This window comes from Neovison vison, chromosome 9 (genome assembly GCF_020171115.1).
Source record: "Neovison vison isolate M4711 chromosome 9, ASM_NN_V1, whole genome shotgun sequence".
NCBI lineage: Eukaryota > Metazoa > Chordata > Mammalia > Carnivora > Mustelidae > Neogale > Neogale vison.
The window spans coordinates 15,256,364-15,262,003 of NC_058099.1; positions in this window are offsets into that span (position 1 = coordinate 15,256,364).

The following is a 5,640-nucleotide window of genomic DNA, read 5'->3' on the forward strand; positions in this document are numbered from 1 at the left end:
TGTATAAAGCTACAGAATATATGTATGTGTATGTGTAATTCAGAATGAGAAGATGATATAATTGCTCTATTCTGACTCTTCAAACCACATCTGGATACTTCAATTTGTTTCTGATTATATTTAAGAGAGAAACATGGGATACCTGGGTGGCTCAGTTGGTTAAGCGCCTGCCTTTGGTTCAGGTCACTGGGTCCCAGGTCCTGGATCAAACCCTACTTTGGGTTTCTCTGCTTCTCCATCTCCCTATAGGTGTTCTCTCTCTCTTCCTCTAATAAATAAATAAAATTTTTAAAAAATAAGAGAGAAACAAACTAGAATCTGACAATAGAACACTGGCCAAAATATTTAATGGTCTCGAACTGAGCACTATTGTATGTTAGCTAATTTAATTAGCTAACATTTATAATGTACTTACTATGTACCCAGCTCTTTTCATGGATTAAATAACTGATATAGAAAGAGACAGAGATATAAATAAGAGAGAGACTATATTGGATATATATATACACACACACACTCATACATATGTATAATGCTATCTTTCTATATATATATATGTGCATGTACATATACAGATACATACATACATACTTTGCATATATATGTATGTTGTGGGTTTTAGAATCATAAACAGTTCCATAACCCCTAAAATAACTAACAGCATTATCTTAAATAATCTAATATTTGCAAGATACATAAAATAAATGCACATATACATCTTTGGGAATGATGGGATATCATTCAATTATTCAGTTAATTGTTTGAGCTTAATTATCCTAACCATCTTTTGGGTTTGCATACTCCATTAACACAGTAATCACACATCACTAAAATTATTTTCTAAGAACAACTCTGAGGCCAAATCACTCAGCTACAGTCCAGCATGTAAGCGTAGTTACCGTTAATAAGATGTGTCTGTGTATGTGGGGGAAATGGGTGGGGCAGCAGGCGACAGGGTCCAAAAATCAAGTGAATCTGGAATATAATAATGGATGCTTGGAAGCATAGAAATTTCTTATTTTAAAACTCTGTATCATAAGCACCATGATAAGTTTAGCTTTGGAACAATTTACATGGGTCTCAAGCATGAAGCATAGTAAATAATCAGTTGGTTTTACCATTGTAATTCGACTCAGGAAGAGGCATAACAATGACACGGATCTGAGACTAGAACAAAAGTGAGGAACATATCAAATCTGACCTTTCTAACATAAACATTGTCTATATCATAATAATCCCCGTACCATTAGCTAAGTATTGGGGATAAAATTATTACTTTGTCAAATTTGATTCCATTGTTGAGACTCAGGATCAGTACATCTAAGATTTAAAAAGAACTATATCTAATTGAATATTTTATTAACAGACTGTATTTGTTAGAGAAGTTTTAGACTTAGAGAAAAAACGAGTAGAAAATACAGACAGCTCCCATATACTCCCTTTCCCCAGTTTCCCCCTATATTTTTTTCTTGCCCTAAGTGATCTGTCCACAGCCTGAAGATGGATTAATCTCCTTTAGTTTTTAATCCCCTATTATTAACATCTTATATTGAGGTGGTGCATTTCTTATCATTGATTAATATTAACATATTTATTATCATTATTGTTTAACATTTTATTTTGATAAATACATATAACATAAATGTGCCATCTTAACCATTTTTTAAAAGACTTTATTTATTTATTTGATAGAGATCACAAGTAGGCAGAGAGGCAGGCACAGAGAGAGGAGGAAGCAGGCTCCTTGCTGAGCAGAGAGCCCGATGCGGGGCTCGATCCCAGAACCCTGGGATCATGACCTGAGTCGAAGGCAGAGGCTTTAACCCACTGAGCCACCCAGGTGCCCCCATCTTAACCATTTTTAAGGGTACAATTCACAGTGTTGTGCAACCATCACCACTATGTATTTCTAAAACTTCATCACTCCAAACAGAAAAACTCTGTATCTACTGAGCAATAACTTCTCATTCCTCCCTTCCTGGTAACCTTTAATATATTTTTCCATCTTTGTGAACTTCCCTATTCTAAATATTTCACATAAATGGAATCATACACTTATGTATTATTTTGTTTCTGCTTCTTTCACTTAGTATAACGTTTTCAAAGTTCATCCAAATGTAGCATGTATCAGAAATTCATTCAATTACATGGCTGTATAAAAATTCTGTTATATAGACACATCACATTTTGCTTATCCATTGATCTATCGAGGGAACTTGAGTTGTTTCCACCTTTTAGCTATTGAAAATCATGCAGAAATTAACACTGGCATATAGGTAAATGTTTGCATCCCTGTTTTCCATTCTTCTTGATGTATACCTAGAGGTGGAATTTCTGAGTCAAATGACAATCTATATTTAGCTTTTTGAGGAGTAACAAAACTCTTTTTCAAAGTGGCTGCACTAAAAAATAATGATAATAATAATTAAAAAACAAAATGGTGGCACTATTTATATTCCCCCAGAAATGTAAAAGAAATCCAATTCTCCATATTTGCATCAGTACTGTTATTATTTTTGTCATTCCAGGAGGTGTAAAGTAGTATCTCATTGTACTCTGAACCTGCATTTCCCTAATGAATGATGTTGAGGATCTTTTCATGTGTTTATCAGTCAATGGTGTATCTTCATTGGAGAAATGTCTATTCAAGTTCTTTGCCTGTTTTTGAATTGAGTTGATTAATTTATTGTTGTTGCATTACAAGAGTTCTTTATATAGATATTCTGGATACTGGACCCTTTAGAGATTTTCAAAAACTTTTTCCTATTCTGTGAGCTCTTAATTATCTTGTTTGTATCACTGATGTATAAAAGTTTTTCATTCTGGTGAAATGGCACCATATATGGGACACCAATTTGGAGCATACACAGCCTTCTGGAGAAACTTGTCTCAGTTCTACAAGGTATTACTACCCAACTGGCATTGTAATTAACTCTTCAAAAGGCCATTCCGTGCTTCTATCAGGATAGTGGGAAACATGGTAAGAACAGTGAATTTCATGAGCACGGGCACATTGCCACAGTTCATTTTTGTGAACTGAGTTTCTTTATTAAAAGCAATGCTCTGTAGAAAACCATGGCAGCAGCTAAGATAGTGTTTAGTCCACAGATAATAGGTAGGCAGAAGCACTGCCTGCTGGGAAGGCAAATCTCCATCCAAACTAAGTATCTCTTCCATTAAGGACAGAACACTGACCCTTCCATGATGGAAGGGCTCTAGTGTATTAAACCTGTCGCTAGGTAGTTGGCTGGTCACCCTAGGGAAAGATGCCATACTGGGAACTCGGTTTTGGTCTCTGCTGCTGTCAGATTGGACACTCAACAGTTGCCCTAGCAAAGAAGGCCTTGATAAATGGAAGTTCATGTTTATGAGTTCAAGTATACCTCCATTCCTGTCACCATGGCACTTTGTTCATGAGCCAGTTGGGTGAGGATGACAAAAGAGGCCATGAAAAGAGGCTGGCTGGTATCCATAGAATGGGTCATTCTAACTGGTTATCAAAATTCTCCTCTGCTAAGGTCACCCTTTGGTAAACATTTAACATAAAGCAAAAATATCTTCATAATTTTTTTTCTAGAGAGGTCTATCCATATACCTCTTCCCCAAATTTCCTTGTCACCAATTCTCCAATCAAATTTCTGACCATCCAGCCAAACCACTGACAACCACCCATGAACTGGCATGTAATCACATATTTGGCTGTTTCTCCTTTCAAGCAAATTAAACACCAGGTTGTTCTGCTCAAATATGACCACTGATGGGATTTCTTTTCACCACTGTCCTTCAGGGATGTCCTCGAGAGAGGCTAAAGAGTATAGCTGTCTACTTTCAGATAACACCTGCATATTGTGCATGAATCTCTGTAAATCAGGTCTGAGCCTTCTCTTCCTCTACATACTGATTGTAGACAACTCCCCATGAGGTCATAGGTGTAGGCTGGGAGAAAATAGTGTGACTGAGTAGAGGGACTATCAACATTTGGGCCACTTCTTTGTGTACCTCACTTATGCCTTCAGGGACTGCTTGGGCCCAATCAAGTATTTTACACTTTCATTCAATGATTGAGTGCTGCTGTACACACCAAGCTTATGGTTTGATGGGTCAAATAACATCCATCAAGTGATGGGAAGCTCAGGTAGCAGAACTTCGTGGCCCACATTTAAACACTTAGTCTCCAGTAAGGCCCAATATTCAGGCCAAGAGCTGTTTTTCAAAAGGAGAGTATATTTGTTCCTTGAACCCAGACTTGAAGGTACAAGTCCACTTATATACAGATTTCTTTTTATAAAAAACAGTATAGTTGTTATAAATGTATTTTCCTTATAATTTTCTTTTTTTAAGATTTTATTTATTTATTTGACAGAGATCACAAGTAGGCAGAGAGAAAGAGAGGAGGAAGCAGGCTCCCTGCCAAACAGAAAGCCCTATGCGGGGCTTGATCCCAGGACCTCATGACCCGAGCCAAAGACAGAGGCTTTAACCCACTGAGCCACCCAAGCACCCCCCTTATAATTTTCTTAATAATGTTTTATTTTCTCTAGCTTACTGTATTACAGGAAGACGGTATAGAGTGCATATAACATACAAAATATGTGTTAATCAACTATGTTATCAGTAAGGCCTCCAGTCAACAGTACTGGCTATGATTTTACAGGCTATGTCTCAGGAAGCAAACTGTTTCTTCTGGTCATTTAGAGATATGGAGAAGAAAGCATTTGCCAGATTAATAACTATACACCAGGTCCTAAAGAATGTGACAATTTGTTCATACCATGAAACCACATCTGCAGCCCCTATAATTAGAGTCACCACCTGGTTAATTTTACAATAATCCACTGCAATTTTCCAAAATCCATCTGTCTTATGCACAGGCCAAATAGACAAGTTGAATGGGAATGTGATGGGAATTACCACCTCCACATTATTCAAGTCATTGACGGTAGCAAAAGGAGGTAGCCTCCTTTTGATCCAAGTGATTCTAGGTCTATAAACAGGTTCAAGTCCAGGAATTATTTAAAGGGCTATGACTCTGCTTTTTATGATTCAGATTATACTTTTGTTCACTTGACCTAGAACTCTTCTGTTTAAACATATCAGATAAGAATTTAGCTGGTTTTCTATCCATTTCACATCTAGGAATACCATGATCAATGAGCCAAAATTATAGGTCTGAACAAGTCAGACTGTTCTGATTACTGCCTTGACTCTGTTGCCCACCAAAGTAACCAAATCCACCTTATTTTTGGTGGTTGAGTTGATACTACCTACCCTCCGCAATGCTCCAAGTATACCCATTGCATTTAGATTTCCCAAATCAGTGATCATATCTCCCACTGTAAGATCTCACAAATTTACTTATCAGGCTGAAAGGTATGTCTTCTGTACCCTCCCAAGGTGGGTGAGTAGGTCTTAAATGACAAATCTGCTCTAACACTCCCATCTCTCCAAGTCTTTTGTTCCCTTCCTCTGCATTAAACCAACATTATTAGTTCACTCACTGTGGGATCTTTTTTATCCATGTTTCAGGCAACTGACAAACTGTGAGAACCTTTTCTAAGTTCTCAAAATGCAATATTATATGCTTAGTAAGCCTATATCAAGAACCAACTTTATATACCTTCCACCATTATCCCACACCAT